Genomic DNA, 14,916 nt, shown 5'->3' with positions numbered 1-14,916 from the left:
CATTGAGGCTCATTATAACTTTTAAAAATTGCCTTAGATGCAGGATATTGTGCCAATGCATTTCAGCAGCCAGATTTTTTTTTTCTTGCTGTTAACCAGGGAGAGTTGTTTTTTAAAGCAGCTCTGAGCAGTTGTGTTGATGTCACTGGCTGCAATAGTTTCTCTGACTTAAAAATGGACTTATTTTCTGTAGAGATTTCTACAAAGATATGAGGTTTCTAAACGCCAACATTCCATGGAGGGTCATTGAAAAGCTTTAGAAAAAGTGTCTAAATTAGTCGCACGTCATCAACTAGAATTCACATAGACCAAAAACATCCGCTGCTCTGATGCTGCATTGGCCAAGCTCCTCACCCAGCTTGGGCTGCTCTGTCTCCCTGTGCCTATCTCCAAACCCAGCTCATCAGTATGACTCCGTGTTTATGCCCACTTCATCGGACAATCCCTGTTTGGGATACATGATGTGGTTTCACACTCTGAATGATCCACCTGGCGGCTGCCTTGTGATTCAAAATCTACGTGCACATGTAATTCTCAGTATATTTTCTTCAAAAACTGCCCCCTAGGCTGTGTTCCTAATCTCTGGATACAGCGCCAACCTGGCATGTTAGAAACATCAGGACAGAGCCAGATGGCCTGGAGGGTGCTAGTCTCTTGTGCTACAGTCCCACTGGAAGCATAGCAAGCATAGTAAGTTGCCAGCGTTCTACTCTGTGGGGATATTGTGTGTTTTTAGGAGAAATGTTGTTATATGCTCTTTGGGTGGATGGTAGTGACTGATGAGAAAGACCTTCTGAGACGATCTAGAGTAACAATAAATAGTTGCAAAGTTTCCTCCTCTCATGAGTGCTGGAGTAATTACAGAGTTTTTGTTTTGCTGAGTAGATTACATAGGAGGCTGGGACCAGAACTGAATTGCTCTGGGTGGTAGAAAAGAGCAGGCTTCCACCCCCAAGGGATTTTTATTTGCCACTGCCTTCAGCCTCTATCCTGAATACGTATTGAACAAATAGTTACAGGGTATTTTGAAATCTTACCCTAAAGTCCTTCAGGGACCAGGCATGTATCAAATTCAACAAAGCTAGATGTAAGGTAATAGGGTATCATTGGGTCTATAAAAAATAGAGCAAATGCTATTTACTGTGTAGGGAAGACATTTTAATTCATTTTTAAGATTTTTATTTATCTATATTTAGATATTTATTTATTTGTAATTATTTATTTGAGAGGTAGAGTTACAGACAGAGAGAGGGAGAGACAGAGAGAAAGGGCTTCTACCTGCTGGTTCACTCCCCAAATGGCTACAGCAGCCAGAGCTGAGCCAATCTAAAGCCAGGAGCTAGGAGCTTCTTCCAGGTCTCCCACACAGGTGCAGGAGGCCAAGCACTTGGGCCATCTTCCACTGCTTTCCAGGCCATCAGCAGGGAGCTGGATTGGAAGAGGAGTAGCCAGGATATGAACTGTTGCCTGTATGGGATGCAGGCACCACAAGCTGAGGCTTAGCCTACTATACCACAGCACCAGACCCGTAATTCAATTTTTAAAAAGATTTATTTTATTTATTTGAAAGTCAGAATTACAGAGAGAAGGAGATGCAGAGAGAGAGAGAGAGAGAGAGAGAGAGAGAAAGGTCTTCCATCTGCTGGTTCACTTCCCAATTGGCTGCAATGGCCAGAGCTGCACAAATCCGAAGCCAGGAGCCCGGAGCTTCCTCCGGGTCTCCCACGCGGGTACAGGGGCCCAAGGACTTGAGCTAACCTCTACTGCTTTCCCAGGCCACAACAGAGAGCTGGATTGGAAGAGGAGCGGCCAGGACTTGAACCGGTGCCCACGTGGGATGCTGGCACTGCAGGTGGCGGCTTTACCCAATACGCCACAACACCAGCCTCAGTATTTCAATTTTTTAAAGTTTTGTGTCTTAGTCAATTTTCTGTATAAGAGCATATCTGAGACATGTAATTTCCACATGTAAAAGGAAGAAGTTTATGTAGCTCATGATTCTGGAGGCTGGAGATCCCAGGTGGCCACAACTGGAGAGGCTTGGGTGGCATCACAGCATGAAGCACAAGGGAGAGAGCATGTGTCAAAGAGGCAAAACAGCAGCAGTGGCCTAGTTTTAGAACAACCCATGAGAAAGGCAATAATCCCACCTAATAGTCACCTCTTAATTTAATTTTTTAATTTTTATTTATTTGAAAGGTAGAGTTATAGAGAGGGAGAGAGAGAGAGGTCTTCCATCTGCTGGTTCACTCCCTAGATGACTGAAACAGCTGGAGCTGAGCCAATCCGAAGCCTGGAGCCAGGAGCTTCTCCCATGTGGGTGCACCTGACCAAGGACTTGGGCCATATTCTACTGCTTTCCCAGGCCATAGCAGAGAGCTGGGTCAGAGGTGGAGCAGCCGAGACTCAAACTGTCGCCCATATGGTATGCCGTCACTGCAGGCAGCAGCTTTACCCACTATGCCACAGCACCAGCCCCATCACCTCTTTATTTTTAACATTTATTTTATTTGAAAGGCAGAGTTACAGAGAGAGGAGGAGGAAGAGAGAGAGAGAGAGAGAGAGAGAGAGAGAGAGAGAGAATCTTCCATCTGCTGGTTTACTCCCCAAATGGTCACAATGGCCAGGGCAGGGCCAAACCCAGGTCTGGAACCAGAAGGTTCTTAGAGGTCTTCCATGTGGGTCAAGGGTCCAAGGACTTGGGCCATCTTCCACTGCTTTTCTAGGCACATTAGCAGAGATTTGAATCTGAAGGGGAGCATCCAGGGCTTGAACAGGTGCTCATGTGAGATGCATATATGCAGGAAGCGGCTTAACCCTTTATGCCACAATGCAGCCCATAATCGCCTTTTAAAGGCTCCACCTCCCAACACCACCACAAATTTCAACATGAGTTCCAGAGGTGACAAATCATTCTCAAACCACTGGGCTGTGTCAGCCAAAAAGGAAGATGAACACGTGGGCTACAGGTAGCTAGCGGGCTGACGGTCAGGACTTGGATTATCCTTTTGAAAGTGAACACTCAAAACCTCTCATTCAGGGTTCCTCCAGAACCCAGCTAGGCTGCAAATTACACTCAACGCTTCTCTTCTGTGAGAGTTAGGACCATGTTGGCTGGAACTGACAATCCCATCCTCAAAGCAGAACGGAGGAAAACGTAAAGATGAGTTACCCAGAGTGGTGGCTGCATTTCCTAGCTGTGGCCACACAGGTGAGTGCCCCTCATATGGGGTTGAAGGTAGAAATGCCATGCAACAATATAAAGTAAACTGTCCCTTAAGCAGGATGTGCAGAAGTTGCATGTAATACTCCCAGGATTCCCTCATTGGCTGGCATTCCTTCACATGGCCACAGCTAGGAAATGCAGCCTCCAATGTTGGGGACTTGCCCTGGCCAAAGTCAGGGCACCATTAATGTGGAAGGAGAAGGTTATGGATTGGATTGGATTGGATTCTTCAAAGAGATATGTTGAAGTTCTAAGCCTCAGTATCTCAGAAAATAGTATCATTTGGAAATAGACATGTGCCTAAAAGGAAAAAAGATACACAAGGAGAATGCCATGTGAATACAGGAGCAGAAGTTGGCATGATAGCAAACTAGGGACCACTGAAGATTGCAGACTGTAACTAGAAGCTGAAGGAGATGCAGGAAATAGTTATGAGGATCTATTAACCATTTCTACAACAAGCTCCAGCCAATAGTTCAATTCCAGTATTTTCTCCACTGCACCAGTTCTGAAATCGGAGTCTTCATTTCTCTTTCTTCTGCCATCACCTTATTGAAGAAGCTCTAACTGGCTTTGCTGCCTTCATCCTTGCATCTCCACATTACCCTTACCACTATCTCAAGAATTATCTTCCTAAAAATATAGATTAGCTCAATGGTTCCCCATGGCCTACTTGAAGCTTCATTCCCTTCATGTGGCATTCAACATCTTCCATGTTTAGCTGCTCTTAACCCAGTTTTTCAACTTGCATTGCTGCATCTTGTTAAGTAGTTATGCATTCCAAACTCAACATTTGCTTTTATTCTTCTATGCCTCTCAGGCACCAATGATTCATATCACCTCTCTATCTATTGAAATTCTACTCATCTCCCAAGGGCCAGCTCTAGTGGAGATTCTATAATAACATCTATATTTGCATAGTACTTTAGGAAGAACTTTCACAGTATGCTACATGGATTTGTAGCATCTCCTGGCATCCAAGGCATCTCACCCTTTGATCAGCCCTGCAAAACCACCATCACCTGCATAGCAGGGCTTGCCCTGGGATGCCCTTTCCACCCAACAAGCCAATCCATAGGTGAGGGAGTTAACAGTGATCATCTCCTGGCTTTTGTGGGATGAGAAGGTTATTCTCCAATAGTCTGAGATTATGTGAAGCATTTAATTAAGCTATCCTTTCTGAGCCCAGACTCTTTGTCCATAGAAGGCAAGACTTTTGAGGAACTGGATAAAAGCAATGTCACAGAAATGTGGAATGCAAGGATAATGGGTTGGGTTGCTCCTTCTTACCATATTAAGCAACTTTTTCCCCTAGATCAAAGGCAGCTAAAATGTCTCTCGTCCATTTATTGGCCCCCTGTGTTAGTCATCCACAGAGCGAGCTGAAAGTCAGTTTTATAAACTAGCATAATAAAAGTCCAGTGCAAAAAGGAGTTTGACAAAATTAAACTGAGTGACATCATTGTTTGCAGGAGACGTGAGGTTTGCCATAAGAGATGGCAGCATCAAGCAGCGCTGCCAAGTGCCAGACGCCAGTTTAAATTATCTGTGAAGCTGGCTATCTGAAAGCCCAGAGAACCTTCGCCCCGCCCCCCCCACTCAAGGAAAGACCCAGGGCTCCGACAGGCTCACCCGTGCCAAGGCTTGTTCTGATACCTCACCCACCGGGAGCTAAGCAGCCAGTTTCCATTCCTCTCAAAAATTCATCGGTCCAAAAAGCACGTGAATTGCTCGTGTCTCTGTCAGCTGGACTCTGAGTGCAGGAGAAGTTATCAGACTCTGGATGACATTGAAGGATTACTTGGAACACAGTGATGTGGCTGGCCACGCCATGGTTCTGAGTAAAGTCAGACTCTTCTGTGAGGACTTCTGAGAAATACTGTACTGAATCAGCACTCCCTTTCCCTGCTTTGTGCAGCTCCACAGTGTACTTAATGCCTGAAGCTGCAGTAGGCATCTGAGAAGCATGAAGGAAGGGTAGAGACTCTTGGAGACACTTGTGCCCGAAATGCTAACCTACTGAACCTGGGTAAATGGTGTTCTCTTTCCAGACTTCTGGGCTTGTAAGAAAAACAACAACCCCAGTTTATTTAAACCGATTTAGTGGTGTGTTCTGTTACATACAGCTAAATGATGGTACAAGAAGATGTTTTGGATTACATAACAGGCATCCTTTAAAAAGTGCTGAGTCATAGGATAGTATGCTAGTACTACAGAGACTAGGATACACACTTATGTATTTTAATACATACGTAGCAAACACTCACATAATACTATGGGCCAACCTCTGGGCTAAGCACATAGTAAATATTAACTCCTTTTATCCTCCGTGAGGACGGTTACTACTATTATCTTCATTTACAAAAGAGAAAATGCAGGAAATCAGGTGAACTGCTCAAGAGCTCAGAGCTGGGCTATGACACCCCAGTCTGTGAGGCTCTGAGTCAGTACCCTGTGCTGCTCAGTGCTGCTGGGCAGCTGCTATCACATTCTAGATTCTAAGGCCCACTCTGCCGCTGATAAGCCATGTGCTCTGGGTTCTGTTTTCCCATCTGTCTGAGTAGATGGCTGCCTTCCCTTCAGAGGCTGAACTGCCTCTTCCACCCATGGCCAAGTCCCTGTCTGACAGAAACTTATGTCAGACAGAAACAATGTCTGAATTCCAACATCTCTGTAGACATCAGTGATTCATAAGGATGAGAAAATGCCAGATAAGAATTTCAAGAATCACAAACCATTTCATAATAGTTTTCATGCTTTTAATTCATTGATAAGCTTTTTGTTATCATTTGGCCCTGCCATTTAATTTCATGACATCTGAGTGAGGCATCTGAAGTTATCTTTTGAAAATGTGAGCTCTTTCTGCCTTAAATGCATGTTTCGCCAGTACCTAAGATGTTTCTTGTGCCCATTATTCCCTTCACAGAAGTTGTATTTGACCCGAGATCCACCCAAAAGTTATACTCCTAGGCCATAACAGAGAGCTGGATCAGAAGAGGAACAGCCGGAACTAGAACTGGCGTCCATATGGGATCTTGGCGCTTTTAAACCACTGCGCCACAGCGCCGGTCCTCTGAATTCTTTTCTTTCTCAGACTCACTCTTCCTCCCCTGATTTGCATCAGAGGCCAGACCTGTTGATATGGATAGCCCCAGGGTGACAGAATCTTTGAATCAGAGGAAAACCTATGGCTCACCTATTCCTCACCCTTCATTTTATAAATGGTGATACTGAGGCTCAGAGGAGTTAAATGACTTGCCGGAAGACACACTGTTGGGAGCAGAATTGGGTCTAAAACTTTCCTGAGGATAGTTTCTTTTCCTTCTACTTTGTTTCAAATATTAGTCTTTATTTTTCCCAGGCAGTTGAAGGTTTACATAAAATTAAGCAGAAAGTACAGAGAATTCCTCTAGTTCCATACACCCTGCCCCTCAGACTCTCCCACACATTTTCCCCAAATATCCCGATCTTGCACTAGTGTGGTACATTTGTGACAATGGAAGAGCAGTTACAGAATCATTATTACTAACCAAAGTCTGCAGTTTAAGGTTCAGTATTGTGCTGTTCAGTTCTATGGATTTGGACAGATCAATAATAACATTTATCTACCATTCGAGCTGCATGTGAATAAACTCACTTCTCCAGTTATCTCCTGTATTGTGCCTCTTCACCCCTTCCTCCCTTTCGCAGATCTCTAGCAGCCACCAGTCATTTCCTTGTCTTTTGGTTGCCTTTTCCAGAACATCTTATGGTTGGAATCATGCAGTCTGTAGCCTTTCCAGATCAGCTTCTTTCACTTAGCAACATCCACTTAAGTCTCCTTCATGACTTTTGTGGCCCAATAACTCATATATTTCTACTGTTGAATAATATTTCATTGTCTGGATTTACCACAGTATCTTTATACCTTTTCTTAAGGACATCTTGTTTGCTTCCACGTTTTGGAAATTATGAGTTAATATTTGCATGCAAGTTTTGTATAGGCATAAATTTTCAACCATAAAAACCAAGAAGCACACTTGCTAGGTCAGACAGTAAGATTATGCTTAGCTTTGTAAGAAACTGCCAAACTGTACCATTTTACACTCTTTTAAAAAATATTTTTTGTGGGGGCCGGTGCCGTGACTCACTTGGCTAATCCTCTGCCTGCGGCATCCACATCCCATATGGGCACTGGGTTCTAGTCCTGGTTGCTCATCTTCCAGTCTAGCTCTCTGCTGTGGCCCGGGAAGGCAGTGGAGATGGCCCAAGTGCTTGGGACCCTGCAGCCGCATGGGAGACCAGGAAGAGGCACCTGGCTCCTGGCTTCGGATCAGCATAGCTCCGGCCATAGCAGCCATTTGGGGAGTGAACCAACAGAAGGAAGATCTTTCTCTCTATCTCTCTCTATGTCTAACTCTATCTGTCAAATTAAAAAAAAAATTTTTTTGTTTGTAAAAAAGGAACAGATTTTACATATTTCATATATATGGTTCTAAGAGCATGTTTCCCATGATAACATCTTCATATCTTCCCTCCTTCTTTTCTTATTCTTTCAATTTTTATAATGATATACTTTCAATTTTCTTTATAATCACAAGCTTAACCCTCTACTAAATAAAAATCCAAAAAGCAGCAAATAGAAAAACCACTGTTTCTCAAGAATATAGACAAGGGCTGTAAACAATAACCAAATCTCAAAATGTCAATTTCACTTAACTACATTACGAAAATGACAATTCCCATTGCTCTACATTCTTTGCAGCATTTGATGCTGTCAGTGTTGGATTTTAGTCGCTGTAATAGTAATATCATTGTAATATCACTGTAATCTCATTGTTTAAATTTGAAATTCCCTAACATTCAACTGAAAGTATAGTGAGTTACCTATTTAGTTCTTTTGCCTGATTTTAAATTGGGTTGTTTTCTTATTGTTGTAAGATTTCTTTGTTTATTTTCTGTATGAGTCTTTATCAAATATGTGTTTAATTATTTTCTCCCATTCTATGGCTTGCCTATCATTCTCTTAACAGTATCTTTTGCAGACCATAAGTGTTAACTTTTAATGAGATTTCATTGACCGATTTTTTTCATGGATAATGCTTTTATTGTACCTAAACACTCGCTGACAGGGTAGATGTTTAGCCTAGTGGTTAAGATGCCTGAATCCACATTGGGAGTGCCTGGATTCATGATCCAGCTCTGGCTCTTCACTTCAGTTTCCTGCTAATGCAGACCCAGGGAGGCAGTGGTGATGGCACGAATAATTGAATTTCAACTATCCACATGGGAGACCTGGATTGAGTTCCCAACTCCTTGCTTCATCCTAGCCCAGTCCCAGTCATTGCAGAAATTTAGGGAGCAAACCAGCAGATGAGAGCTGTCTCTGCTTCCCAAATAAATAAATATGACTTTTTACAGTAAATCAAATAAAAAGCCATTGCCAAAACCAAGATCACCTTGATTTCCTCCTATGTTATCTTCTAGAACTATTCAGATTTTCTTTTTACATTACAGCTATGGTCCATTTTGAGTTAATTTTTTGTGAAGGTGTCATTATGTATCTAGATTAATTTTTTTACCATGTAGACGTCCAGCTGTTCTAGCACCATTTGTGGGAAAATCTATATTTGCTCCATTGTATTTCCTTTGCTCCTTTGTCAAAGAGCAGTGGGTCTGCCGGCGCCACGGCTCACTTGGCTAATCCTCCACCTGCGGCACCAGCACCCCAGGTTCTAGTCCTGGTTGGGGTGCCGGATTCTGTCCAGGTTACTCCTCTTCCAGTCCAGCTCTCTGCTGTGGCCCAGGAAGGCAGTGGAGGATGGCCCAAGTGCTTGGGCCCTGCACCTGCATGGGAGACCAGGAGGAAGCACCTGGCTCCTGGTAACGGCCATTTGGGGGGGTGAACCAACAGAAAAAGGAAGACCTTTCTCTCTGTCTCTCTGTGTCTAACTCTGCCTGTCAAAAAAAAAAAAAAAAGAGCAGTGGGTTCGTATCTGAGTTTTCTCTGTCCTAATGATCTATTTGCCTATCCTTTTCCCAACACTACATTGTCTTAATAGCTGTATTTTATAGTATGTTTGGAATTTAGCTAGTGTCAATCCTCCAACTTTGTTTTGTTTGTTAACTTCTCTACGTCTTTTCCATATAAACTGTTGAAATAACTTTTCAAAATAACTTACTGGTATTTGAGTTTGCATTGAATCTGTACACCATATTAGAAAGAACTGATGTCTTAACAATATTGAATCTTACTCTCCATAAACATTAATATATCTCCATTTATTTTGATCTTTTATTTCTTTCATCACAGTTTTGTAATTTTCTTAATACAAGTCCTATACATATTTTGTTAAATTTATATAGCTATTTCATTTTTTTTAGTGCTAATGTAAATTGTTCTTATGTTCACCTCCAATCCAACTGTTCATTGCTGGTTTATAGAAAAATGATAGTCTTTTGCTTATTAAATTTGCAGCCTGAAAACTTGCTTTAACTGTTTATTAGTTTCAGGATTTTGTTAGTTAATTTTTTGGGATTTTTCCACATAAACAATCATATCCTCTCTGAGCAAAAACAGCTTTATATCTTCCTTCCCTATCTGTATACCTTTTATTTGTTTTTCTTGCCTTAATGAATTATACAAAGCTTCCAGTACAATGTTGAATAGTTGGGGTTAAAAGAGATCTAACTACCTTGCTGCCAATCTTAGGGAGAAAGCACTTAATGTCTCACCAATAAAAATGATGTTAGCTGTAAGGTTTTTAAAATTTTCATTAATTATTTTTTTACTTGAGGGAGAAGGAGGGTTGGAGGAGGGGGGAAGAGAGAGAGATTGAGAAACAGATAATAAAAGAATTCCCAATTATTTGTTCACTCCCCAAATACCATAACAGCCGGCACTGGGCCAGGACAAAACCTGTAGCCAGGAACTCTATCTGAGTCACCCATGTGAGTGGCGGGGGCCCAAGTACTTAGGCTGTTATCTGCTGCCTACAAAGCACATTAGCAGGAATGGTGAGAAGCAGAGGCAGGAGTTGATCCCAAGCACTCCAATGTGGGATGTGGGTGTCCCAAGCAGGGTCTTAACCCATTGAACCACAAAGTCCACCCCTTTTAAAATTCATTTAATGTTATGGAGTCTGTAGTGATGAGCTCTTTTACCTTTCTGATATTAGTCACTTGTATCTTCTCTCTGTTTCTTCATTAACCTGGAGAGAAAGACTTACCAATTTTATCGATCATTTCAAAGAATCAACTTTTGATTTCACTAATTTTCTCTTTTGTTCTATATTTTCAGTTTCATTTGTTTCCACTTTAATGTTTACTGTTTCTTTAATTTTCTATTTATTTTATTCTACTCATTTAGTATTTAATTTGCTTTTCTTCTTTTAGCTCTGTAAGGTAGAAGCTTCTATTTCTAATTTTAGATCTCTCTTTGCTAATGTATATATTCGGTGCTATAAATTTCCCTTTAAGCACTACTTTCATAGAATTAGCAAATTCTGATAAGTTGTATTTTCATTTAATTCAAAATACTCTTATATTTATCTTGACATAGCTTTTTTGACCCATTCATTATTTAGAAGTGTGCTGTTTAGTCTCCAAATATTTAGGGATTTTCCAGGTGTCTATTTTCAGTTTCCAGTTTAATTCATGTGTTGTCTGAAAGCATACATAGTATGATTTATATTTTTCAAAACTTGTTAGAGGGTGTTCTGTGGCCCAGAATGTGATTGTTCTTGGTGAATGTTCTGTGTGAGCTTGAGAAGAATATATATTCAGCTGTTGTTGGATGGCATATCCTATAAATCTCAACTTGATCCAGTTGATTAATGGTACTATTCAATTCAATTATATCATCACTGATTTCCTGCTTACTGAGTCGGTCAATTGCTCATTAGAGTACTGGATTCATCAACAAAAATAGCAGATTTATCCAGTTTTCATAGCATTATGTAATGTTTTATCTTGTTTATCTGTTTGTTTCTTTATTTATAAGACAGAGTTACAGAGAGACAGAGAGAGAAAGGGACAGCTTCCATATGCTGGTTCACTCCCTAAATACCCACAACATCTGGAGCTGGGTCAGGGCTGAAGCTGGGACTGGGGATCCTGCCACATGGATGGCAGGAGCCCAATTACTTGAATGATTACCACTGCCTCCCGAGTCTGCCTTGGCAGGAAGCTGGAGATGAGAGCCAGAGGAGTGTGAAATCTAGGTACTCCCATCATGGCACACCAGTGTCCTAGACTGTGTGTCATAATTGCTGGGCCACATTACCACCCCTTCCTCGTGAGTTTTAATTTCTGTTGTGAGGAGGAGGAGCATATACATAAGAGTTGTTACGTTTTTTGAGAGAATGACCCCTTCATCGTTGTGTGTTGCGCCTTCTTCCCCAGTAACTGTTCTTGTACTGAAGTCTACTTTGTCTGAAATGAACAGTTACTTCAGCTTGCTTTTGATTAGCGTTAACATAAAGTATATATTTTTCCATCCCTTCATGTTAATGTATCTGTGTCTTTATGCTTAATGTGGCTTTTTCATAGATAACATAGGGCTGGGTCTTGGTTTTTGTAGCTACTTTGATAGTCTATTAATAATTATACTTAAGTTATTCATGTTTAAAGTCATGATTTGTGTAGTTGGATTCACTCTTCAATATTTGAACCTGATTTCTATTTATTTCCCTTGTTCTTTGTTTCTTTCTTTCTTTGTTTCTCTTTTTTTGACTTTCAGATTTCTACTGAACATTTTATATTATTCCATTTTTTCTCATCTCTTACTGTACCAATTATACTTCTTTTTAGAATGTTTTCAGACATTGTCCCAGAATTTTCAATATGCGTTTATAAATAATATTACTCTGATTTCAAATCACACTACATTTTCCACACATAGTAGAAATGCTTTACAATCTGCTACTTCCAATTCTTCCCTCTCATCCTTGTAACAGTTGTGCCACTCATTTTGCTTATGCATAAGCTGTAATCATTGACTAGGTTGTTACTTTATTATTTTGAATAAACTATTATCTATAAACTACTGGATCAATTCAGATTAAGAAAAAGTTGTGTTTACCTTCATTTAATCCTCTGTAAAAATCTTCCTTTCTTCATGTAGCACCTAATTTCTGACCTATGTAACTTCTCCTCCCTGAAGAATTTTTTAAAACATTCCTTTAAAGGCAGGAATACTAGCAACAAATCCTATCAATTTCTGTTTAGCTGAGGGGGTTGTAATGTCACCTGATTTCTGAAGGGTAATTTTTGCTGTATTCAGAATCCTGGGTTGGTGTTTTCTTCAGTACCTTAAGTATTTTACTCCATGTTCTTCTTGCTTGCAGTTTTTGACTTTAGGGTAATTTTCATACAACTTAGTCACAATTTTCTTGAATGTGTCTCAGAGCAATTTTTTTACTCTTTCCTTCAAAAAAGTTTTATGATTGTAATTTATAATCTCTTTGATGTCAGGAAATGCTATTATTCCTAGTCATTGTTCCTTCTTTCTCCAAGAAAAGAGAGGGAAAGGTACTGAACTCAGGAGCCATGCCAATCATCTTTGCTTTTCTTAGTCTGTCATTGACATCTACCCCAGGTTCATGGTCACCGTTCTGTTACTACTACCAATCCCAAACAGGATGTCTTTGTGGTATCACCTTCTTATACTGTTTATAAAGCCATATTATGCCTACCTTCTACAGGGTGTTTCTCTCTTAGTACATATATAATTCGTTCTTCAAGAGGGAGGGTAGTGCTTTGCACAATATAAATGCCAAGAGCACTTTTGGGAAGTTGTGGCCTTTAGAAGTTCTGGAATAATTTAAAAGAAACAGTTGAGGGTCTTGGAAAGACCAATTACACTCTTTTGGTCTACAAGTTTTGAAGCAATTGAAAGGGGAACCATGTAGGAATCAGTATCAGTTCATGGCAAATATAATAATAATAATGCTTTAGAGAGTGTTTTTTGGCCTGTGACAAAAATGAGCATACCTATATGAAACTGGATCGCACAGGGCTAGAGCTTGACCCAGTAAGTTTATCTTATGTAGAAGAATGTGACCGTTCTGTGAGGACACTCATCTGAAAGAGAATGAAAAATAAATTTCTTTCCCATTTTCACCAGTTAGAGCAGTTGTTGTTTTTCACCAGGAGTAATTAACATAGGAAGAAAGGTATAAGTTCCAGTGTTGGAAGAGGAAAGAAGTTCCTATTTATGGGCCAGCAGGAACTCCGCAAATGCAGGAAAGACAAAGACTGGTTTAACCCAGAAATACCTTGGAAGATGATGAAATCTTTATATAGAATCGACTTGTAGGAGGCCGGCGCCAAGGCTCACTTGGCTAATCCTCCGCGTATGGCACCGGCACCCCGGGTTCTAGTCCCGGTTGGGGCACCAGATTCTGTCCCTGTTGCTCCTCTTCCAGTCCAGCTCTCTGCTGTGGCTCAGGAAGGCAGTGGAGGATGGCCCAAGTGCTTGGGCCCTGCACCTGCCTGGGAGACCAGGAGGAAGCGCCTGGCTCCTGGCTTCAGATCTGCGCAGCTCTGGCTATTGCGGCCATTTAGGGGGTGAACCAACGGAAAAAGGAAAACCGTTCTCTCTGTCTCTCTGTCTCTGTCTCTGTCTCTGTCTCTCTCTCTCTCACTGTCTAACTCTGCCTGTCAAAAAAAAAAAAAGAAAAAAAAAAAGAATTGACTTGCAGGAATAACTGTTGAAGTGAAATGGACACTATAAGAAACAATGACCTGATCAGCTCTTGTCCTGACTCTAGATGTACAATGTAATACTTTATCCTTTTTAGTATTTGTTGTTCTTGTTGTTATTGTTCTAGTACTAGTGGTTGAACTCTGTAATTAACACACAATTATTCTTAGGTGTTTAAATTTTAACTGAAAAGTGATCCCTGTTAAATATCAAAGTGGAAAAAGAGAGGGAGGAGATGTACAATTTGGGACATGCTCAATCGGACTTGCCCCAAATGGTGGAGTTAGAAATGTGCCAGGGGATTCCAATACAATCCCATCAAGGTAGCATGTACCAATGCCATCTCACTAGTCCAGGTGATCAATTTCAGTTCACAATTGATGGCTCTGATAGGTCTAAGAGTCAAAGGGATCACACAAACAAGACAAGTGTCTGCTAATACTAACTGATAGAATCAAAAAGGGAGAGAAGGATCCAACATGGGAAGCGGGATACACAGCAGACTCATAGAATGGCAGATGCCCTAAACAACACTCTGGCCTCAGAATCAGCCCTTAAGGCATTTGGATCTGGCTGAAGAGCCCATGAGAGTATTGTAGGCATGGAAAGCCAAGATACCATGGAAAAGAAAAAAAAGAAGACCTAAATGGAAGATCTCTGCGAGTGAGATCCCACATTTAAAAAAAATTTTTTTAATTATATAAAGAAAATAGTATTCATGTATTTCACAGATACAATTCTAAGGAGATAGCAGTCACAGGCTTAATGCACCACTAATCATATTGTTCAACAAACAAAAAGTAGAAAGACCATTGTTCTACAGGAATATAGACAAGGGCTATAGACAGTAATCAAATCATAAGATATCAGTTTCATTCTTTTCGTTTTTTGTTTTTTGTGTGTTTTTTTTTTTTGACAGGCAGAGTTAGTCAGAGAGAGAGAGAAAGGTCTTCCTTCCGTTGGTTCACCCTCCAAATGACCGCTATGGCCGGCGCACTGCGCCAAT

Source organism: Lepus europaeus, chromosome 3 (genome assembly GCF_033115175.1).
Source record: "Lepus europaeus isolate LE1 chromosome 3, mLepTim1.pri, whole genome shotgun sequence".
Classification (NCBI taxonomy): Eukaryota; Metazoa; Chordata; class Mammalia; order Lagomorpha; family Leporidae; genus Lepus; species Lepus europaeus.
This window is presented reverse-complemented; position numbering follows the sequence as displayed.